The sequence below is a fragment of the Mandrillus leucophaeus genome, unplaced genomic scaffold (genome assembly GCF_000951045.1).
Source record: "Mandrillus leucophaeus isolate KB7577 unplaced genomic scaffold, Mleu.le_1.0 Scaffold87, whole genome shotgun sequence".
Lineage (NCBI taxonomy): Eukaryota > Metazoa > Chordata > Mammalia > Primates > Cercopithecidae > Mandrillus > Mandrillus leucophaeus.
Window position 1 is genome coordinate 172272 of NW_012109474.1, and position 25607 is coordinate 197878.

Below are 25607 nucleotides of genomic sequence, written 5' to 3' on the forward strand. Positions count from 1 at the left end.
TAATCCTAATTAATTATTGTATAAAGACCCGAAAACTTAAATGCACAAGGGAGTAATAATCTTATGTTTCATTAACCAGCAGCTTTGAAAGCCAGAACCAAGCATGTAGAAAGAGCATGAGCAGTATACAGAGTCCCTTCCAAGCGGGCCTGAGGTCTACCCTCGTGCTTTCATTTGTCACTGAATGTGTTAACAAGAACACACATTTACACTCTTAAATATATCGTCTCTGTTCAATATAATCTTATTGGAGCTAGCCAATCAATATGAATTTCAGGAGTATTTGTCATTGATTTTGCAATATGCTTTGTAATTACTGAATCAATACAATATTCTTAACTCATTAGGAGATTAGCTTCTTAAAAATCATTTATATTAATGTGTTTAACCAAAGGCACTGGAGCTCCCTTTTTTTAAAAAAAATCACTTGTTTAATCACCTACATTAAAAATGAACAAATGCTGTAGACTAAAAGCTCACTTGATTTGATTTTCAAGAATGACTTGCCCTGTACCTTGCCTTTGATAGGACCTCAACGTATTGGTTACACTGTAGAGCCCAAACCATGGTATGGAACAAAATGGGGATGCCCATCTGAATAATTTGATGGAGAAAAGACGGGGTGGGGAGAAGAAACCATTATGTCTGATAAATATTGGCTCTGATTTACCAGTTTAATTCTGGCATTTTTGAATTTTGTATCTTACTAGTTGTTTCTTCGTGATACCTTCCCACTGGAACACAGTTTATAATATTTCATCAATTAAGAGAAAGCGGACAGTTGGGCATTTAATATACACTTGGAGGTTACAAGAAAAAATATTTTTCTACTCATAACACTTTTGACCACAAATGTGTGGGTTTTCCACACCAATTCTCTGTGGACACTATCTAGGTGTCCAGCAATTTAATTCAATTCTGGAACAACACTAAATACCCAGAATTAGTGCAGACCTCACAGGTTAAGGGCTAAGTGCCACAAGAATGTCCCCCACTTGAGATGCTGGTTACAAGTATTGGGTGCCCAGGGTATTCCCATTTCCATCCAACTTGGTTGTAGAGTTCCTGCAACCTTCTCCTCAGTTTCTATAACTTGCTCTATAGCTCATAGAACTTACGGAAACACTTTACTTAGTTTACCAGTTTAATATAAAGGATATTTTAAAGGACACAAATGCCTAAGGAATAATATGCCTAAGGAAGAGGTGCATAGGACAAGGTCCCAAAGAGTCCTGAAACAGGAGCTTCTGTCCTTGTAGAGTTGGGGTATACCACCTTCCCAGCACATGGAAGTGTTCACCAACCTGGAAGCTCTCTGAATCCTAGAGTTCAGGACTTTTTATAGAGGCCTCATCATGTAGGAATGATAGATTAGTAATTCAATCTCTATCCCCTCTCCCCTCCCCAGAGGATGGGGATGGGGCTGAAAATTTCAAGCTTCTAATCATGGCTCGGTCTTTCTGGTGACCAGCTCCCATCCTGAAACTGTGTAGGAGCCCACCAAGAATTGCCTCATTAGAACAAAAGATGTTCCTCTCACCCAGGAAGTTCCAAGAGATTTAGGAGCTCTTTGTAAGATGCTCCTATCATCCTCATCACTCAGGAAATTCCAAGGATTTTAGGACTCTGTGTCAGAAATCAGATGCGGAGACCAACAATATATTTGTTCTTATGTTACAGTGGATTAAATACTGATGCAGATTTTTGGTATGTATTTATAATAGCAACATCTCCCAATAACTCATGAGTGAGTTGGGCATGTGTTGTGGACATTATAAATGAAATTGAGTCCTGGGGGATGAGTTACAAAGCCCAAGTCACCATACACATTTGTGATGGATACAGATCTAGAACACAGGTCTTCCTGTTGTTGGAATATACAGTACTGTCCTCTGGTGGGTTGTAGCTGTCACTTGCAAAGGAAGTCATTGCAGGTGACTTTTTGCTTTGGACATTGCTAGTGACCTTAGAGCCCAAGGCAGCTGCCTCTCATCCCTCCCTCAAGGGCCAGGTAAATGCAGGCTTCCCTAGCTCCAGCTGATAGCTGATGCCTGATGGCTGCAGTTTCCAGGGCTTGAAGTTTAGTTCTTGGTGTTTTGAAGGTGTTTCTTTATGCCCTCCAGGATTGTATCACCCTAGTTGCCATCCTTGGAATCCATATAATAATAATGATCCCTTTCATATGTCTTGAACCAGAGAGTTTACACAATGCTTATAAATACACTATCCTATTTGATTATCTCAGCAAGTCTATGAGATGGACTAATGCCCATGGTCAATTTTACAGATATAGGCTAGTGAAGATTACAGAAGTTAAGTGGATTGCTAGTAGTGAACAATTGGAAATGTAACCCACCCCCAGCAGGGTGCTGTCTTCCCAGAGAGAGGAATGAGCTCCAAAATACACAGTCATGAGACCAGGTTCTGGTATCCTCTCTGCCCTTACTTCCTTTGGGGATGTCTTTCATCCTCATGGTGTCTCAAGTCCTAACTCTAGAAGATGAAGATGCAATTCCTACTCTTCTTCTATCTGTGAACAGAGGATGGTACATTATTTCCAACAACCAGCAAAAACCTGTTGGCTTCTCTGTTGCTTATAGCTTGGGGTAGGGGCTGACTTCATGCTAGATCCCAAGGAGCAGACATGTTCTCTGGCTTCAGTGACCTCACTCTGTATTGAAAACAGCCTTCATCCAAAGAGCCTGTCATAGGATGGAGTTTCCTTCTTGTCCTTTGAGGTTAATGTGAATTTCTGGTTAATGCACTTGGCAGACACAGTGTGTTCCTGCAACCATGGTTTCAGCCTTTGAACTTCCCCATGCTCCGTGTACAGAGTCTGAATCCTTAGCCTGATCCTCTTATGCCCATCAACTCCTCCTGTATACTTGTACAGACCCTCACACCAATACAAAAATGAATAAGGGGCCAAACTGAAGAATTCCTAGGCTGTGAATGATTTTATGCAACTGCCCCATTGTTGGATAAACCAGTAAGACTGCTTGTAGTGAGCCAGCATTCAAGCACTTCCATGTTAGGAGATTGTCCTGTTTTGAGGGAGCATTGGCCTGCAGGCTTCAGCCTGCAGAGCTGTCATGGCAGGAAGCCCTAGAATGCCTAGAAAGGGCCTGGTGTCTTTTGGAAGAAGCCTGGATGAACATGATGAACATGTTGGCAGTGATAACACTTCTATACATCTGCATGGTGCGTTCGAGTTTTTAAAGTTCTTTCACATGCACTATCTCAGCTTGTTCTCCCAGCAACCCTATAAGGTTGGCTGGGCAAGCAGTGATGCTGCCATTTTAAAGGTGGGGAGACTGAAGCTTCTCCAGTCCCACATCTGAGTTCAGGGCCCCTCCTAGGAGCTCCCACAGTTCCCTGCCCATCTCTTACACAGCACTTAGCTGCATGCTGCTGTGATTGCTGTTGACTTGCTTGCTTCCCTAGCTGGAACGAGAGCTTCGTGAGAGCAGGGACTTTGTGTCACTGGGTCACTGTTGCACCCTTGTGCTTTCTTATAATGACTGGCATAGTGTGGACTCAATAAATACTTGTTGAACGACGTTTGGATGGAAGTATCAAAAATGGGTGAAGGGGTGGATGAATGAGTGAATGAGCGAGTGGTGGGCAGGTTCCCTCAGCCCGGGCCTCTTGTCTATTGGTTGCCCAGCATTTTGGTGGCCACTGGAGGTCAGTGGGGGACTGGCTGTTGGTCTGTGGGAGAGGCCAGTGGATATGTGGGAGAGGTGGTGGTGGGGAGAGTCAGGGTCTCAGTACTGCCCTGGATAGCACCATGATGCTGGTGTTGTTTGCATTTGGACCCAGCCACCTCTCTTCTTGGGGCTCTGCCTCTTATTCCAATGGGCTTGCTCTTGCTCTAGATGACCCAAGTTCTTTCCTTGGACACCATTCTCAGGCTCTGAAATGCCATAAAAACATACTTGTGCTGGGTTCCATGCCAACGCACACCTCGGCTGCTGAGCAAGGAAAGGAGCTGACAGTCATTCACGCAGAGGTGTAAATGACTAACAAGGTTTTAATGTGTTACCCCCCTTTGTGGGTGGAGGGGAGGTGGTTGCAGGTCTTGTAGAAACCACTTAACTCTAAAAGGAATGGAGAGATGAAGCTTTAAGTGTGGAATTTCTGTCCCCTACATATGCGCTGGGCCCTGATTAAGGGTGCATATCCACCGACTGCTGGGCCCTGCTGCTCCTTGGGAAAGAGGGGCACTTTGGCTGCCATCCCAGGACTCCTGTTAATAAATCAGAGTTCTCTGCCACCAGCTGCTTGGCATATTGTTCTTGTACCAGTAGTGCCATTGCCAAATTGTCAGTGTGCTGGGCTGGGGGTGGCATGGGGGCTGGTGTAATTAACTCCCTCAATGCACCTTACCCTGGAGTTCACCCAGAGAAATTTGGCAGCAGGGATGAAGGGCTGTTGGCCTGACTGCTCTCACCAGGAAGGATGGATTTGTCAGGGAAGGGCGGTTGACAGACTGGGGAGGGAGCAGCTGTTTCAAGGATGGGAGAGAGATGTCAGGAGCTGGCTCCATCTCCATACAGAAATCCTCACTCGAAATGGGCAGCATTGGAATTTAAGTAGTAACGTGTCTTTTTAAAACTTTGAACTCTTTCTTCCATGCTCCACAGCTCATTTTGCATCACAACAGCTTTTTGAATTATTATTCAAAATATAATGTAATGAGGAAAGAATTCTTAAGTGACCTTTGATGCCACCATCACCAAGAATTTCATATTTGTATGGTACCATGGAGATCCAGTTCATAGGCATGTGTATTTTAATTTTTTGTAGTCGATAATCAAGGTGCTCTTGTCACTTTGTATTCCCTCATTATTATTATTATTATTATTATTATTATTATTTTGGTAAGAAAAGGAAACAGGTACAAGGCTGTGATACTGTCTGCCGACCCAAACAGACTGCCTCAGAGATATGGCTTCTAACTCTGCCCTGAGCTGCTCTTACTAGGAACACTTGAAGGCAGGGCCAGTGTTACTGATGTTATGGGCAGAGGAATGGGCAAGAAAATCTCCAGGGGACTGCTGGGTTACCAACCACATCTGATTCTGGGATCTCTATGGAATTCTCATCGGCAGCAGTGTTCAGAGCCTAGTTGGCATCTTCACTGAGCAGTGAGGCCCCTGGGGGTGTTGCTTTCACTTTCCAGACCATTGTTGTGTTAGTCCAGTGTATTAGTCCATCCTCACATTGCTATAATGAAATACCCAAGGCTGGGTAATTTATAAAGAAAAGAGGTTTAATTGGCTCACAGTTGTGCAGGCTTGACAGGGAGCATGGTGCTGACATCTGCTCGGCTTCTGGGGAGGTTTCAGGGAAGCCTTCTGGTAACAGGCAAAGGGGAAGCAGGCACATCATATGGTGAAAGTGGGAGCAAGAAAGAGAGTGAGACGCGCCACACCTTTCAACAGCCATATCTCGTGAGAAGTCACTCACTATCATGAGGACAGCACCAAGAGGATGGTGCTAAACCATTCATGAGAAATCCACCCCCATGATCCAATTACCTCCCACCAGGCCCCACCTCTAATGCTGGGGATTATAATTCAACCTGAAGTTTGGGTGGGGACACATCTCCAAACTATATCAGTTGGTGTCAGCAATCCTAGAGAGATTGTAGCCCGTCCTTCCCATTATAAAAATGAGGAAGTCGAGGCTCTGGGACAGGAAGAGACTTCCCTTTCTAAGGAGAATATTCCCTTATGAATTGCATGTGTTGCAGGGGTTGAATCAAGACCACATGGAAAAGTCTATGGTTCATATTAAGGAGTCAGGTGTGACATTTAAGTTAAATCACAGTGAATATACATATATTTTTGAGTTATAGAGACAGCAGTTTCATTTGGTTTAACCTGCTAGTTGGGGAGGCAAAACATATGTGAAGAGACCTCCCCAGAAGATGAGCAACAGGAACAGTTAAAGAATACTTCAAGAATATTATTGGAAAACTGCCACCAGACATTTACCAATTAGAGGATTTTCACTTAGTTTGAAGGAAACAGCAGTCATGTTCAGATGTATACTCCAAAATATTAAAAACATTAAAAACATTTATCCTAGCCCCTGACACATAGTAGGTGCTCAGTGAATAATTCTTGAACAGTCACATCGCTCATTTCTGGTTAGCTGTTGACTCATTTTGCTGTTTGTAGCAGGGCCTGACCCCAGTGACTAAATAATTAGTGGTTTTAGTTTTCTTTCATGAAAAATAGACCAGAAACAGCCTGTCCAGAGCTAATGTAGCTATTCAAGCAAGTCATCCGGGGCCAGGCTGTTTCTTCTGTCATTCTTAGCATGTGGCCTTTGTGCTCACACTCCCATGATGGCTGCTCTGCCTCCAGAGGCAGGTCCAAGTTCCAGGCAGACACTTTTGCAAATGGCAAAAGGCACAGTGTTTTGGCAGAGTCTTTACCTTTTGTTAGGAAAACAGTGGGTTTCCTGAATGCCCTCCCACTGGACTTCTGCTTGCAATTCATTGGACTGAAGTGAGTCACAGGTGGCCCTTAACTGTGAGGAGGTCTGAAGAGTAGCCCTGTATAAAATTCGGTTCTCCTGGTCAGAAAGCTGGGGATGCATATTAGTAGATAATGTGCATCATCTCCTACAAATGTTTTAAAGCAAAAAATGATTATTTAGATGTAAACAAATAGAGGTTCTAATTTGGAAATCTCTGTATATGGTTTATATGCTAATTCATGCATTCATTTATTTATCCATCCTGCAAATAGTCATAGAACGTCCACTATGTGAGGGGTGCTGGCTGTAAACTAGGAATACAAAGGGGGACAAAGCAGACTAAACCTCTGTCCTCGCTGGGTTCAAACATACACATGCAGGACAGTCAGATCCACTGGGCAGCAAGGCAAGAGAGACCCAGGCAGGCAGCAAGAACAGAACATGCAAAAGGGAGTGGGAGAGTCTGAGGAAGTGAAAAGGAGACCTGTGGGGCAGGAGCCAGATAATTGAAGGGGAAGTAGAGCTGTAAGTGACTTAGGAAGGAGAGCAGCTGGTCCGATGGCTCCAGGTTGGCAAAACCAGGCCCTGGGCACACACTGTGGGCATCAGCAGGGGTTGGGGTCTAGACTGGTAATCTGGACCAGTGTCAAACATTTAAATCTTGCTCCAAATATAAGGCGTTAAATGTGATGTCGCTTCCTTTGCCCATTGAGAGCTGGGAGGGCTTGGGAGATTTGGACCAGAGATCTCATTTTACAGGTCAGTAAACAGGCCCACAGAGCCCAAGTGACTTGCTGATAGCTGTCTTGCCAGTTAATGCCAACATTTGGACCAAACCTGCAGTCTTCTGACTCCTAGACATTTCCCCTTCAGAAACATTGTATGTTTGTAGATACTTAATTTTCTGTTATCTGATTTGTACCTGATAGTATTTCAGTGAAATAGATCCAGTGGGGCTATTTACCCCAGTTTCACATGTGGGGAGACTGAGGTTGAGAAGGATAAAGAGTTATGATGGTCTTCGATTCACTGGCCCAGATCCCCTCCAGCTGGGGAGGTTAGCGTTCCAGCTGATGTGGTTGGAGACAACTTTGGTTCACGTCGGCTGTCTCCTCCGGGGTGAGATGTGGCTCAAATGCCACTGCTCTGGGCCACCTCCTCTTATGGGCCTGTACAAGTGAGAAGGGGAGGTTTTTGCTGCATGATAATGAAAATGTGACATTCTCACCTGAGTCTTGAGCCCTAGGAAAACAGGGCTGTGCTCTGAGTGTCTTAATTGCTTCTGACACTCTTTATCATTTGTGATGATCTGGCTATGCTTGGCCACCTCAGGCGAGGGGTGGCCCTTACAGTGGGGAGAAACCATTAGAGAGCTGACAGGGAATGGAGCCATGGGACATAATGAACTGGCCGCCAGATGCCCTCAATGCAGACATCCATCCTATCGATTGACCTTTTGGGGAGAGAAATGGGTGCCCTGGTTGTTGCCGGGCTGGTAAGGTGGGGCTGTGATGAGAATGGTTTCTAATCAGGACAGACTCCATTCAGGGTTCAGCTCCCCTGCTCTATCTTGAGGCCAGTGAGAACACTGTAAGAGGGCCATTTTCACAGGGTGGCTGTGCAGCGATGTGCCCCCATGGCCTAGCGGGCTTGGCCTGTGAGGGGCCCTTGGACCGACAGGTCTAGTCTGGGGAGCTCCTCCTCCTTTCCCTTTCCCAACCTGCTCCCTGCAGCTGCTACTCTTATATATTCTCAAACTGCTTCCTTGCTCCTGGGGAAGCTCTCGGTCTCCAGGTCTGAACACCCAGGCCAGTGCTGCTGCATCAAAACCCTTCCTGGTTTTTTTTTCCAGTGAAGAGTTTTTCTCTCAGCTCTGCCGGGGTCATGCCAAACTCACCCCTGCCAAGCTGCTAACACCGGTAGTCACTTTTTCAGAGCCACTGGCCTCTTTGGAGGAGGCAGTCATGTCTTAAACTATAGTGTTATAAATTGGACTCTATGGGAATTTTAAAGTCTTAATGCCTTTGGTTGGATAAAAATCTAAGAATATTAACATACATGAATTATGAATCCATGAGGGATTTCTTTAACACCAAGAAAGGCCTCACAATTTCAGGACCACATATGCTTTTGAGCTGACAATAGTATTAACACAAAGTAGTTCTATTTTAATGAAGAAAAAACTGGAGGATACTCAAAGGGATGAATGTCAGACGAAGACATTTGGGACACCTGGACTCAGGATAGCAGGAGATATTTGGGGTCTTTTGCAGCCCCTCCAGTGATCCCGTAAGAGTGGTGTGACTGAACATGGGTGTGAATACCTCCTAAGCAGTTGCAGCCTTGTTATGGCTCATGGGTACAGGAAAAGAAGCCCTCACTCCTACTTCCCACTTCCAGTCATCTGGTCAGGGTAGGGCTGCATTCTGCCATTGAGAATGCTTAAGCACAGAAACTTCAAAGAAAGTTGTTTTCAAAGCAGAGAAACAGTGATGTCCCAGCTTCCAACTGTGGAGATGGGACAGGGAGATATTTCCTACCCTTGACAGTCTTTGGATATTGAAGATATCTCCCTGTTTTCCTTTTATTTTTAGTGGACACATAATTGTACATATTTATGGGATACAGAATGCTATTTTGATATAAGTATATAATATGTAATGATCAAATTAGAGTAATTAGTACATCCCTCACTGGGAGAATTTATCCCTTCTTTGTGTTGTGAACTTTCAAAATCCTCTCTTCTTGCTTTTTAAAAATATACACTAAATTATTGTTAACCATATTCACCCTACAGTGTTACAAAACACTAGAACTTCTTTCTCCCATTAGCTGTATCTATTAACCAACCTCTTCCTATCCTCCTCTGCCCTTCTAATGATCTGGGCTCTAATGACCACAATTTTACTCTCTACTTTTATAATCTGAATTTTTTTATATAGCTCCCACATACGAGTGAGAACACATGATACTTTCGTGTCTGATTTATTTCACTTAACAGACGGTCCTTCAGGCTCATCCATGTTACTGTGAATGACAGGATTTCGTTCTTTACGGTTGAATAGTATTCCATTGTGTTTATATAACACATTTTCTGCATCCATTCATCTACTGATGTACACTTAGGTTGATTCCATATTTTGGCTATTGTGACTAGTGCTGCTATTAATGGGAATGCAGAAATCTCTTGGATATACTGATCTCCTTTCCTTTGGATAAATACTCAGTAGTGAGATTACTGGATCATGTGGTAGTTCCATTTTTACTTTCTGTAAGAAACCTCTATACTGTTTTTCATAATATACTGATTTACATTTCCATCAGCAGTGTATAAGACTTCCCTTTTCTCCCCAGCCTCACCATCATTTATTTTTTGTCTTTTTGATGATAGCCATTTTAACTAGAGTGAGATGATATTTCTTCTTGGTTTAGATTTGCATTTTGCTGATAATTAGTGATGTTGAGCATTTTTTCATATATTTGCTGGCTATTTGTATGTCTTCTTTTGAGAACTATCTATTCAGGTCCTTTGCCCATTTTTAAATCAGAGTATTTATTTTTATCTGTTGAGTTGTTTCAGTTCCTTGTATATTTGGATATTAGTTTCTTGTTGGATAAATACTCTGTAAACATTTTCTCCCATTCCACACATTGTCTCTTCACTTTGTTGATTTTGTTGTTGTTGTTGGCTGCAGAAGTTTTTTAGCTTTACATAGTTCAATTTGTCTATTTTGGTTTTGTTGTCTATGCTTTTGAAATTTTGCTCATAAAATATTTGCCTAGACCGATGTCCTGAAGTGTTTCCCCATGTTTTCTTCTAGTAGGTTTATAGATTTTGTTTTCTTGTTTAAGCTTTTGATACATTTTGAGTTGATTTTTGTATTTGGTGAGAGATAGATAGGTGTCTAGTTTCAGTCTTCTAAATATGGATATCCAGTAGTCCCAGAACCATTTATTAAAGAGGGTGTCTTTTCCCCAATGTATGTTCTTGGCATTTTTGCTTAAAATCAGTTGGCTGTAAATATGTGAATTATTTCTGGGCTCTGTCTTCTGTTCCATTGGTCTATATGTCTGATTTTATACCAATACTATGCTGTTTTGGTTATTATAACATTGTAGTATATTTTGAAGTCAGGTAGCATGAGGCTTTCAGCTTCATTCTTTTTGCTCAGGATTACTTTGACTATTCAGGGTCTTCTGTGGTTCCATATGAATTTTAAGATTATTTTTTACTATTTCTGTGAAGAATATCATTGGATTTTGATAGGGATTGTATTAAATCTGTAGATTGCTTTGAGTAGTAGGGTCATTTTAATAATAATTCTTCCAGTCCATGAGTATGAGAAAGGTTCCCATTTTTTGGTGTCCTCCTTAATTTCTTTCATCAGTGTGTTGTTTTCCTTATAGAAGTCTTTCATGTCCTTGATTAAATTTATTCCTAAGTATCTTTTAAAATAGCTATTATAAATGGAATTGCTTATTTATTTATTTAGTGGCTGGTTCATTATTGGTATATAGAAATGCTACTGATTTTTGTATGTTGATTGTGTGTCCTGCAACTTTATTTATCAGTTCTAAGAGTATTTTGATAAGCTTTTTTTTTTTTGAAATGGAGTTTCATTCTTGTTGCCCAGGCTGGAATGCAATGGTACAGTCTCTGCTCACTGCAGCTTTCACCTGCTGGATTCAGGCGACCCTCCTGCCTTAGCCTCCCAAGTAGCTGGGATTGCAGGCACCCACTACTACGCCCAGCTAATTTTTGTATTTTTAGTTGAGATGGAATTTCACCATGTTGACCAGACTGGTCTCGAACTCCTAACCTCATGTGATCTACCCGCCTCAGCCTCCCAAAATGCTGGGATTACAGGCATGAGCCACTGTGCCCAGCCATATTCTGGTAAAGATTTTAGGTTTTTCTATATATTTCTTTCATTTTGTCTGCAATGAGGGACAATTTGAATACCTCCTTTCCAATTTAGAGGCCCTTTATTTCTTTCTCTTGCCTAATTACTCTGACTGTGACCTCCAGAACTACGTCGAATAAGAGTGATGAAAGTGGGCATTCTTATCTTGTTCCAGTTCTTAAAGGAAAGTTTTATAGGTTTCCCCATCCTGTGTGATGTTAGCTGTGGAATTATCTTACATGGTTTTAATTGTGTTGGGGTGTCTTCTTTCTATACCTAAGAAAGAGAGTTTGTTGAGAGTTTATGAATATTATAATTTTCATGCATCTATTGAGATGATCATATAATTTTTGTCCTTCATGCTGTTCATTTGATGTATCACATTTATTGATTTGCATACATTGAGCCATCCTTGCAATCCTGGAATCAATCCCACTTGATTATGGTGTATTATTTTTTTGATGTGTTGTTGGATTCAGTTTGCTAGTATTTTGTTGAGAATATTTGCATCTAAGTTCATCAGGGATATAGACTTATATTTTCCTTTTTAAATTATGTCCTTGTCTGGTTTTGATATCAGGGTAATGGTGGTCTTATAGAATGAGTTAGGAAAAATTCCCTACTATTCAATGTTTTGGGATAGTTGGAGAAAACTTAGTTTAGTTCTTCTTTATAAGTTTGGTAGAATTCAGTGGTAGAGCCATCTAGTCATGGGCTTTTTTTGTTGTTGTTGTTGTTGGGAGACTTTTCATTACTGATTCAATCTCCTTACTTATCACTCATCTGTTCAGATTTTCTGTTTCTTCCTGATTCAATCTTCCTACCAAGGCACCGGCTACTACGCCCAGCTAATTTTTGTATTTTTAGTTGAGATGGAATTTCACCATGTTGACTAGACTGGTCTCGAACTCCTAACCTCATGTGATCTACCCGCCTCAGCGGGTACACCTAGTTCCTTGAGGTGTATTGTTAGGTTTTTCTATTTGCAATCTTTCTGCTTTTTTGATGCAGGTATTCATGGCTATAAACTTCTGTTAGTACTGCTTTTGCTGTATCCCGTAGGTTTTGGTATGTTGTGCTTTGATTTTCATTTATTTCAAGAAATTTTTGATTTTCTGAGTTTTTTTATTGACTCAATAGTCATTCAGGAGCCTGCTGTTTAATTTACACGTATCTTGTACCATTTCCAGAGTTCCTCTCATTATTGTTTTCTAATTTTATTTCATTGTGTTCTGAGAAGATAATATGATTTTGATTTTTAATTATTTGTTCGGATTTGTTCTGTGGCCTAACATATGGTCTATCCTGGAGAATGTTCCATGTACTGATGATAAGAATGTGTGTTCTACAGCTATTGGATGAAATGGTCTGTAAATGTCTGTTAGGTCCATTTGGTTTATAGTGTAGCTTAAGTCAAATGTTTCTTTGTTGATTTTTCTGTCTAGATGATCTGTCCAATGCTTAAAGTGGGGTATTGAAGTTTCCACCTCTCATTGTATTGTGGTTTATTTCTCTTTAGCTCTAATAAATTTGCATTGTATATATGGGTGCTCTGGTGTTGTGTGCATATATATTTATAATTGTTAAATTTTTTTTTGCTGAATTGACCCTTATAATATGACCTTTATCTTTTTATGTTTTTTAACTTAAAGTCCATTTTGTCTGATATAAATATAGTTACTCCTGCATGCTTTTGGTTTCTGTCTGTATGGAATATTTTTTTCCATTCTTTCACTTTCAGCTTTTACATGTGAAGTGAGTTTCTTGTAGGCAGCATATAACTGGGTATTGTTTGTTTATCATTTCTGCCAGTGTATATTCTTTAATTAAGGAATGTAAACTACATTCAAGGTTTACTGATAGGTGGGGACTTATTCTTGTCATTTTGTTAACTGGTTGCTGATTGTTTTCTATGTTTTTTGTTCCTTTCTTCCTTTTATTTATCTGTGGTTGTTTTCTGCAGTGATAATGCTTATTTTCTCTTTCTCATTTGTGTATCTGCTTTATCAGTGAGCTTTATACTTTTTTGTGTTTTTATGATGGTAGATATCATCCATTTGCTTCCAGTTGTAGTAGGATTCCCTTAAGCATTTCTCTCTTTTTTTTTTTTTTTGAGACAGACGCTCACTCTGTTGCCCAGGCTGGAGTTCAGTGGCGCGATCTCAGCTCACTGCAACCTCTGCCTCCCAGGTTCAAGTGATTCTCCTGCCTCAGCCTCCTGAGTAGCTGGGATTACAGGCATGCACCACCATGCCCGGCTAATTTTGTATTTTTAGTAGAGACGGGGTTTCTCCATGTTGGTCAGGTTGGTCTTAAATTCCCGACCACAGGAGATCCGCCTGCCTTGGCCTTCCAAAGTGCTGGGATTACAGGTGTGAACCACCTTGCCTGGCCAAGCATTTCTTATAGAGCTGGTCTGAAAGTGACGAATTCCTTCAGTTTTTGCATGTCTGGGAAATATTTTATTTATCCTTCATTTCTGAAGAATAAATTTGCTGGGTATAGTGTTCTTGTTAGGCAGGCTTTTCTTTTTTTCTTATAAGGCCATGTGCACTGATCCTTGGGACTGTTGGGGGGCAGTGTATGTGGGTGCTGGCAACAATGGCAGTGGGCTGAGCAGGCTGGTTTTTGGACCCCTAGGTGGTGGCACACATGGGCACTGGTGGTGGTGGCAGTGAGACTTGGGTGGGCCAAATATAATTTTTTTTTTTTAATTGAGACAGAGTCTTGCTCTATCACCAGGCTGGAGTGCAGTGGCACGATCTTGGCTCACTGCAGCCTCCGCCTCCTGGGTTCAAGAAATTCTGTTGCCTCAGCCTCCTGAGTAGCTGGGACTACAGGTGCATGTCACCACACCTGGCTAATTTTTTTGTATTTTTACTAGAGATGGGGTTTTGCCATATTGGTCAGGATGGTCTTGATCTCCTGACCTCGTGATCCATCTGCCTCAGCCTCCCAAAGTGCTGGGATTACAGACATAAGCCACCACACCTGGCCTTGAGTGGGCCAAATAAAACTTTTATTTAACAAAATGAAATAACTATTTAACTTTGTCTCCTACCCTTTATATAGTAAATAAGTACAGTTGACCCTTGAACAAAAAGAGGGTTAGGGGTTCTCATCTCCCACATAGTCCAAAATCCACACAACTTTTGACTCCCCAAAAACTTATTAATAGCATACTGTTGATTGGAAGCCTTTCTGATAACATAAACAGTTGATTAACATGTATTTTGTATTTTATGTGTATTATATACTGTATTCTTATAATAAAGTAAGCTACAGAAAGAAAATGCTATTAAGAAAATCATAAGAGAAAATATATTTGCTATTCATTAAGTGGCAGTGGATCATGATAAAGGTCTCAATTCTTATCATCTTTGCCCTGGGTAGGCTGAGGAGGAGGAGGAGGAAGAGAAAGGGTTGGTCTTACTGTCTCACAAATGGCAGAGATGGAGGAGGTGGTACAGAAGGCAGGCACATTCAGTGTAACTTTAAGGAAATACATCATAATTTCTGCCTAACTTTTTTGCATTTTCATTTCTCTAAAAATGTTTCTTTGCAGTACCAATCCTTCTTCCACTGTTTGCTCTAGTTTCAGTGCCTGTATCATAGAAGGGTCTATGTCATAAAAGAAGTCAAAAACAGTCTTGAATAGTTAGGCCCTTGTGCCAGATTGTCTAATGTTAATTCGTCTAGTGCTGTTTCTTCTACATCTTCTTCCTCATCATCTAACACTGGTTTAGAAGCACTTCTCTCTATCAAGTTGTCTTCTCCTAATTTCTCTGATGTGGCATCTGTTAACTCTTCAATTTCTCTAAGATTTATATCCTGAAACTGCTTATTTCCCCATCTTTTTTTTTTCTCGACATCCACAATCTCTTTCATGATTTCCTTGATTGGCACTGTTATAAATCCTGTGAAGTCATGGGCACAGTTTTCTCCAGCAGGAATTTATTGTTTTGGACAATGCCCCAGCCACCCAGAACCCCATGAGTTTCATGGCTTTTTCTATAACCTCATGAGTTTCATGGCATTATCAATGGTGTAATCCTCCCAGACTTTCATGATGTTCTCTCTATTGGGATTCTCTTCCATAGCATTGACGATCCTTTCCATAGAGTACCATAGGTAATGAGCTGCCTTAAGGGTCTTTATTACCCCATGATTTAGAGGCTGACTTAGAGACATTGTGTTTGGGAGCTAGTAGACCACTTCAATGCCCTTGGTATTGAACTCATGCAGTTCTAGGTGGCCAGGGGCATTGTCCAACATCAAAAGAATTTTAGAATGCAGTCCCTTACTAGCAAAATACTTTCAGACTTCAGGAACAAAACATTGATAGAACCAATATAAAAAAAAGGGTCATCATTGTCCAGGCCTTCTTGTTGTACAGCCAAAGACTGGTGACTGGTGTTTATCTTTTCAAGGCTCAGGGGTTAGCAGCTTTATCAGGGCAGTCCTAATCAGAAACTCAACTGTATTTGCATGAAACAGTAGAATTAGCCTCTCTCTCCTGCTTTAAATCCTGGTGCTCAATTCTCTTCCTTCTTAATAAATGTCCTTTTTGGCATTTTTTTTTTTTTTTTCCAGAATAGGGCACTTTCAACTGTGTTAAAAATCTGTTCAGGCTGATATCCTTTCTCCTCAGTGATTTTCTTAATGGCATTTGGGAACTTGTCTTTTGCCTCTTGGTTGACAAAAGCTGCTGCTTCTGTTATCTTGCCATTTTTTAAGCCAAACCTCTTTCTAGGATAAACAAACTATTCTTTTCTGGCATTTAATTCTCCAGCTTTAGATTTTCACTTTCTTTTTGCTTTGTCATATAATGACTTTGCTCTTTCTTTAATCATATTTGAGTCTATAGAGATGCCTGTCTTATAGCAATCCTGCACCCACATAAAAGCTACATTTTCAATACAAGAGATATTATGCAGAAAGTTCAAGGTTTTCACACTTGCTGGTGTAGCTATAGTGATGGCTTCACAAATTTCCTTTTTTCTTTTTTTTTTTTCTTTCTTTCTTTTTTTTTTTTTTTTAACAATGGTTCTTACCTGAATTCATTTATCTTGAAATGGTGGGCACCTGCAGGAGCAGACCTCAATGTATGGTACAAATCAAGCAATTCAACTTTTTCTTGTAATGTCATGACTTTGTTTCTTGGAACACTTTCAGCATCACTAGTGGCACTTTAGCATGGGTCCCATGGTATTATCCAAGGTTTACCCTATTGTACTAATCATAATGAAAAATATGCAAGAACTGTAAAGAGCACTTTCTACTATAATCCACAACTTACTGGAGAGAGAAACTGCTCATGTGGAGGTTTAGTGTCACACAGTATTTTAAGTGGACACTTGCAAAACTTGAGCTCACTGAGATAGCAACAGGTGACCACAAAATTATTACAGTAGTACAGTATGTACTATGGTTAGTTTTATGCAGTTATGATTTAATGGTACATCTTAATGTTTGTTTGCATTTCTCTTAACTGAGAATGTACAGTCTATAAGTGTTTGTAAGTTTTAATACATTTTAACTTTTTATAACAGATTTGTGTATATTTTATAGGTATAAATAAGAAAATAGACTAGTATCTACATACGTGAATTCATGACACACCTGGCTTTTTCTTAATTTTAAAAAATATTTACAGGTTACACATTTTGTCTGGGCATTTTTTCAAATTACCACAAATCTCCAAAATTGTTTTCCGTATATTTACTGGAAAAAATCCACATATAAGTAGACCCACACAGTTCAAACCTGTGTTGTTCAAGGGTCAACTGTATTTTCATTGTACTTCTTAATTTTCATTTTGTTAGTCTCAGTTCTGTTTATATATTCTTGGTATCCCAATTATATAATTTAATGTGTCTATCCATCCTGATCAGCAGGAGTCTAAATTTTCAGGGTGAAGGGGAGATTCCGTGACCTGACACTATATACACATCCCACCTTCCACGTGGTACAGACCCGGTAATACTCTTCCCGGGGCAGTTGTTCTCTAAGCTAAGGGATCAGTAGCACACCGCCATCCAGGCCACACCCGTGCAGGTTTACAAGGGCATTTCTCTAGAGCCTGGTCGGGTACTCTACCCTATCATAGGAACAGATGAGCCTAGCTGCTCAGGCTTAATTATTGTTGAGCCCATGAAAGATTCTTACAACTATAGCTTTGTCTCCTCAATGTGCATAACTCACTTTAAAGAGCATTTTCTGATCCCAGCACTTTGTGAGGCTTAAGCAGGTGAATTGCTTGATCCCAGGAGTTCAAGACCAGCCTGGGCAATGTGGCAAAACTGTGTCTCTACAAAAAATACAAAAATTAGCTGGACATGGTGGTGCACGACTGTAGTCCCAGCTCCTTGGGAGGCTGAGGTGGGAGGATTGATTGAGCCTGGGAGGTCTAGGTTACAGTGAGCCAAGATCACTCCACTGCACTCCAGCCTGGGTGACAGAGAGACCCTGTCTCTACTAAAAAAAAATAAACCTTTAATTGTATATAGTTTTATATTTACAGAGAACTTGGAAAGGTAGTACAGGGAGGTCTCATATATCTTGTGCCTGGATTTCCCTATTAACATCTTACATTATGATGGTACATTTGTCACAACTAAGAAACCAACATTGACACTTACCATTATTAAACTTCACAGTTTGGATTTTGCAAGTTCTGTCCTAATGTCCTTTTTCTGTTCCAAAATCCCATCAAAGACATGTTACATTTCGTTGTCATGTCTCCTTAGGCTCTCCTGGTTTGTGACATTTTCTTGGTTTCCTTTATTCTGATGACCTTGATAATTTTAAGGAGTAAAGATCAGGGATTTTGTAGATTGACCCTCAATTTGAACTTGTCTGAGTTTATCTTGTGGTTACTGGGATTATGGGTTTTTTGGTGAGGGAAAGACCACAGAGGTGAAGTGCCATGCTCATTGCATCACGTCAGGGGCACATGCTGTCAACATGACTTATCACTGATGATGTTGACCTCAGTCACCTGCCTGAGGTAGTATTTTCTAGATTTTCTCAGCACAAGTCACCTTTAACCTACTCTAAAACTTTGCCAAGGAACAGCACAAAGGTTTCCTGGTTTGTGCTTTCCAGGATACATTCTTTCCCTGTGCCTGAAAAAGTGGCATGTATGAGTTCAGTTTTCTGATTCTTGCCTTAGTCACCATGATCCCTGAAAGACTTGATCCATCATTTTCCAATTATGTCTGCAAAACCTTTCAGAATTCAGGGATACAATCAATCTCAGGCAGGATATATCCTCATGTTTCATTTATTTATCTATTCAATGCATATTTAATATCATTTTTATTACAAGGTCTTTCCTAGGTTCTGAAGGCAGATAAATTTATAAGCCATAACCCTTCTTCTGGTAGGCCAGCCATGTTTAAAAAAACAAAAAAGACAAAAAACACTGTAGTTCAGTGTACTGGTGTTTACTAGGGCAGTGAAGGGGAAGGTTGTCTGATGAATTCTGCTTGGGGTGGAGTTTGGGGGTGGTACATAGGGTGGTTTGTCTACAACCCTTTTCTAGCTTCCTTTGACCTTCAAGGACTTTCAAATTTTTTTTTTGGCTGACTTTGCCTAAAACCCCAGTGCTAACTGTATGTACACTGTATAGACATCTGAGACCCAAAATGGGACCAGCTTTAGACGAAAGGGACATCGGATAATACTCACACCATCACCCTTCGCATCAAGCTGGCCCCAGGAATGCCTCCCCATAAGAGGAGAAAGTAAACAAGGCAGGGCACTTCCACCCAGTCCCCAGGGCAATTCAGGTTCTCGGGTAGTGAGCATTACATAAGGCCCACAGGCTATAAACCACCCTAACAGGCATAATGACTTTCGTGCCTCCACCTGAAGGGGCTCATTGCAATAAGGTAACAGCTCTTGCAGATGCCTCTAGCTTTAACTATGGGAACACTTGCTTTATAGCACCACCTGAATGATCTATATCCTGTTCTCGTCAATGGCAATTTCAGGAGTGATTTGGCTTATGTCTTTTGTGCATGTGTGTCTACTCAGCACCCTGAAAACTTTTGGCTTTGAGAACATGTGAAGAAGTGTGTGTCACAGCTGCAGAGCTGGAGATAGGGAGAGATGGGTCCTGAGCTAGCTGTCATTAAGAGATAACTCTTGGGAATTCACACTAGTCAAGGGGACAAGACTAATCTCCATTCTGCATTCATTCACCAATTCATTCATTCACAAACGCTTCCTGAGTCCTCCATTTACAAGCACAAAACTGCATGAATACCATGGCTTCATGTCAGTCAGGTTTCCTTCTTAGATCTGTTGTCAAAGGAATACACTCAGGCAAGTTGTGTCTTTACTAGGCTGTGGGGCAAATTCTATCACAGAATGATGAGTGGAGCTAATGAGAACCTGAATATATGGTGAGTTAAATGTTTGGGAAAGTTTTCTAAGCCAAAAGCCTATGTATCATTCTTCACTCTTCTGTCTCCCTTCCCTGGAGATGCCCTGGACAATTCTACTTCCTAATATCTTTCTTGAAGCATTTATTTGTCCCCATCTTCACTTCTCTGCCTGCAGTTCATTACCTCTTATCTGGATTACCACCTCCTTGTCTCCCCGCATCCATTCCCCATACCACACACAGATGAGCTTTCTAAAGTGCAGATCTGGTCACCCCTCCCTCCTGCTCTGTGGTTTCTTGTTGACCTTAGAATAAAGCCCCAAAGCTTTCACGTTGCAATCTTGCTCCTGCTTGTTTCTCTAGCCTCATCTCTCAGGTGTCTGGTCCCTCTTCAAGTGTATGCCCATGCACACACACATACACACACACCCTTCTCCACACCCCAACCTGACCATTTGACTGTGTCTTTGCTTAGTTTTTATTTCCTTGGCAGAGCCTTTGCTGACCTCCTCCATAGCCTTTATACTCTTGTATTGTAATGTAATTACTTGTCTTCCTTCCAGGACTGTGGGATCTGCCAGAGCACAGACTCTTTGTCCATTTCTTTATCCTTCCCATGTCCTGTGACAATGCCTGGCCCATAGAAGTAACTCAGTAAGTTTGATGAAAGAAAGAAGGAATGGAGATAAGAACGGAACTTCTGAGCATGAGTGAGGTTCTGTGTGCTGGTAGCAGGGAAGGATGTGGCCAGCATCTTTGTGCTCTGCAGGTCTTGGAGAAATGCCCAGCCAGGTCCCAGAGTAGTTCAGCATGGAGCCAGCTTCTGGACCAAGACCAGTAACAATTAAAACAACTAAGTAATTTTTGTATTTCCACTCTACCAAAAAGGATTTATTTGAAAAAATACAGTAAAAATTTTAAATAAGATAAATAAGGGAGAAAATTTGGCTTCTGGATAAGATTAATACTCTAAATGAGGTTAATACCCCAAAAGAGGTGTGTACACTTGGGCAATGAATTGGCTCTGAGGTACCTGGCGGGCCATGCAGAGAAGGAAATGTGATGGGTTATAGGCTTTATGATGTCCATGAAATGAAAATAGGTCAATTGGGGTGGAGAAGAACAAGGTTTCTTGGCACTGAGGCCAGAAAGAGACTTCTCCTGTGGATTATTTTAAAGAAGAAGTCAGGTAACACGATGGATGATAATCTCAGCCATATCTTTTCAATAGAACAATGGGGACAAATCTTGGAATGGCTCTAAATGGTAGCTGATATAGCCAATACCACAGTTCATTCTAGTAAGAGTGCTTGCACAATGACACTAAAATGTGATATCTATGCACCCAGATTTCTGATGATTCAGCTCAGTCCAGTAAGCATTTTATAATATTTGAAACAAAGTCCTTAAATTGGTCCTTATGAGGCCTATGAACTCTTGATACAGCATGCAAATTTTTGAGCACATGTTTATGTACATTTTTCTGGGGTGAGGGTCTGTAATTTCTCCCTCAAAGTTCTAAACCACTAAATCAGTTAAACAGCTGCGCTGTATCTCCTTAGACTATTTCTTACCCATCAATCTTCTGCTCCGTGTTGCTTGGTCAGGAATTTGGGGTTATGCTATTTAATGAAATCCATATACATGGAATCAGATACTTGATGCTGCAGGTTAAGATGGTCAATTGCATTGGGCTAGAGTTTATGACTCCCAGTGAAAGTTTAGCTGCTCAATGAACATGTGTGTTTGAACCCAAGGCCAGAGCTGTTGCACTAAGTGTTTATAGAAGAAATAAATAGAAAGGACAACACTTCATTAAAAGTGACAAGGGCCAGAACAACCAAGCAGCCATCCAAGCCATTGACTGTGGAGTACTGTGGACTCGGTCAACACCTGAAGACACAGAGCTGGTGCCAACAGAGAAGGGAAGGAAGATGGAAGCTCTGAAAGGAAGCATTCCCCTGATCCGGGTTGCCTTTAATCAGGTTGATTAATAGGAGTCAGCAAATAAACTCGAATCAAAAGATGCCTTAAACCCTGGAGAACTCTCATGCTCTCTCTCTCGTTTGGATTAATTTTTTTCCTAGTAGAGATGAAAGGAGCCATTATCTAAATGAGGCTGCGTAAGATGATTAGATGTTATTTACAGAAAGGGCATGAAATCATCCACTGGACCCTGGGTGTGCTTAGCAAGACATTATTTTGTTATCAGTGTCATTGTTTTTATAGTTGCAAAGGGATACCTCCGGTGTGGCGAGGAGGAATTCCCCTTATTTCAGTAATCGCTGATTACAGGAACTAGAAAAGTCAGTCATTTCCAATACAGCAATACTCAGGGGGCCTGTATCTAATGCAAACCACAGATTTTTCAATCAATTGATCAGCACATATGTATTGATCGATTGCCTACTATGTGCATGGTGCAGAGAAGATTCATGAGCAGTAGATGTGGAGTACAGTCCAGCCTCTAGGAAGCTTTCTTGTATTGCAGTGTGACAGGCAGTGTGAAGATTAAAATGCAGATTCTGATTCAGGAGATCTGAGGTGGGGCCCAAGAATCTGTATTCCTAACAAGTTGGAGCAAGGACTACACACTTGACACGCTTCCTTTTCTTTTTCTTTCTTCTCCTCCTCCTCTTCTTCTTTTTTTTTTCTTTGAGACAGGCTCTCACTCCATTGCTCAGGCTGGAGTGCAGTGGCTCCATCACAGCTCACTGCAGCCTCGACCTCCTAGGCTCAAGGGATCCTCCTACCTTAGCCTGTGGAGTAGCTGGAACTAAAAGTGTGTACCACCATGCTCAGCTAATTTTGTAAATTTTTTTGGTAAAGATGAGGTCTCCCTATGCTGCCCAGGCTGATCTTGAACTCCTGGGCTCAAGTGATCCTTCCACCTTGGCATCCCAAAGTGCTGGGATTATAGGCATGAGCCACCTCAACCCGCCTAGGACTACATACGTTGAGTAGCCAGGTGGGAGACTGCAGATTGCCATGATGAAAAGCTGGGAGGTGTGGGCTGTCAGTAAAGCTCTGACACTCACCACCTGTGCAAACTTGGCCAAACTGCTTCATCTTGAACCTCAACTTTCTTTGACATAAACCAGAGGGTCTCTTTGGGCAGCTGGTGCCCTGTACAACTCCCCCAAGGGCACACTGATATGGGCTACAGGTGAATGGCACCCTCTAGAGTTGTGTGGGACACAGCCTCACCAAATGTATGCAGAGTTCCTGAAAAGGCTGGATTAGACAGTGGTTGTCAACCTTGGCTGCACAATACCATCACCTGCTAAGATTTAAAAATGTCAATATCTGCCCCTGCCCCCTGTGATTCTGACATAATTGTTCTAGGATGAGACCTGGGCCTTGGTACTGCTTTTGTTGTTTCTTTTTGCCTGGATAGACAGGTGGTAAGAAGGTATTGTTTTTTTTAAAGCTCCCCAGAGATTACGAGATGCTCCTTAAGGTCCATCCCAGCGTGAGGTTCTGTAACTCTTAGACTGTGCCCACAGAACTCTGGGATTGTTTAACTCTGGGAGACCAGAGAAGGGAAAGATGGGTACAGAACAAGGTGAGTCTATGATTTTGCTGGAAAAATGTCGGTTTAAACAAAGAGACAGGTGGAGAAGCTATCCTAGGCGGACTGTGTGAATGTTACTGAGGCTTCTGTTGATGGAAGACATTTCTATTTGGATTGGTGCTGGGAATTGATCTGTGAACTCTTAATTGGGAGAGAAAAACAAATAGCAATATCCATGAATGCATAATCACACATAATAATGAGGGCTTGTCTATTAGTCTATTCTCATGCTGCTAATGAAGACATACCTGAGACTGGGTAATTTATAAAGGAAAGAGGTTTTGACTCAAAGTTCAGCATGGCTGGGGAGGCCTCAGGAAACTCAGAGTTATGGTGGAAGAGGAAGCAAACACGTCCTTCTTCACACAATGGCAGGAAAGAGAAGTGCCTAGCAAAAGGGGGAAAGCCCCTTATAAAATCATCAGATCTTGTGAGAACTCACTATCATGAGAACAGCATGGACGTAACCACCCAGATGATTCAATTACCTCCCACTGGCTCCCTCCTATGACAGGGGATTATGGGAACTACAATTCAAGATGAGATTTGGGTGGGGACACAGCCAAACCATATCAACTTAGAAGGGAAAACAGAGAGGGGCAGGGAATGAGGCATATGACAGAGCTCTGATTTAGACTTGAGGGGTTGAGGATCTAGACTGGGGGCTTGAGGAAGAGGCAACAAAGCTGAGAAGAGCAGTAAGAAGGAACACTTCCTTCTGTCCTAGATCCTGTTTAAGGCTTTGTGGAGTCCTCTTAATCCAGCTCAGGGGAGTCCTGAGAACATGGGGTGTCAGGAAGGTGAGGGCAGGCCAGAGCCTTCTGAGAGGTCCTGGGCTTTTCCTCAGAGGTGCCTCCTCTGTGTCCTCCCTGTGTATGGGCTGCCTCCAGGACCCCATGAATATACCTGGTTAGAACTGGCTGACTGAGTTTGGTCCCTGCTGGCCTTGAAATAGATGGTCCTATGAATGTGGGCATTGATTTGAGCCCAAGTACCCAGGAGGAGGCTCCTTTAAGTATTAAATGCATTTCCTACTTTGGCTTTTTTTTTTCTGTCAATCCAGCTCTTCTGTCAAAGCTGTCTTTTCCTATCCTCGTCGTCCTCCTGTCTTGTGAGCCTTGGCCTGGAGACTGGCTAGGAGTCCTAGAGGGGCCACCTGAGAGTGGGGGACAATGCATCCCCCTCCACCCTGGATCAGGCTTCACTCCACCTAAATCCCACTCTCCACAGGCATTTTAACTAAAACGGATCCTGCCTGCTATGAGCAAAAGTAGCCTCCCAAATCTATCCAAGAAGTGTGATTGATAGCGCTGCTGAGGCTTGAGACAAAGAAGCCCTCTCTGGTTTTTGTATTAATGCTGGGTTATCTCCCACGGTATTGATTTTTTGTTTGGCTTTTGAAATTTCTCTTCTCTGCTTCTGAGCCTTTCCTATAAAAATGAAAGAGGAGGTGAGGGATGATGGCGCCTGGGTTGACAAGCTTTGCTGACTTGCAGTATTAGCTGCTGTTTTCCATTAGGTCTTTCCAAGCCTGTCAACTGCCTCTTCTGGGTAGAAATATATTTAAAACGTGGTATGAAAAGGTCCCCATGTGTCAACAGTAAGAGCCTGCCACCAAGTTTAGTCACTGGATTAATCTTCCCATCCTTAGCACTTGGGTCCCCTTCAAGGAAGCAGCAAAAATTTTGATGGACTCTAGCCTGTTGCTGTCAGTCCTCCTCTCCCTCTCCAAAGACAGCTCAACTTCTGGAAAACTGCCAAGGGATGAGGCTGGCCTCACGGGCTCTCAGCCTCCCTTCATCTCTTCTGTTTCCCCTCAGATACGTCCCATTCCTACTTCTCTCTTCCTCACCCCTTCCTGCGCTGAGAGCCACCATCACACTTGGATGTGAATGTCTTCTTAGGCTGTAGAGGGGGATCCTCGCCTATGGGATTTTGCCTTTACTAGGACTTCAGGCTTAAGGATGTTAAGCTCCAAACAGTGGAGTTTCATATATCCCTCAGTGGAGAAAGGATATTTTGGAGGAAAAGCAGAAATGCAGCATTCTCTGAAATCTGAATGTTACCCTCCACCTCTGCTTTCCTGGTAGCGCTTTCATCAGGTTGGAGGGCATATGGGGCCAATGCGGGTGGCATGGCTACATCTCAAATCCTTGGGCCCTTCATTCAGTTAGTCAACAAGTGTTTGAATTGAATTAAGACCCCATTTGTTTACAGGGTTATGCTGGACCTACAACCCTTCTTT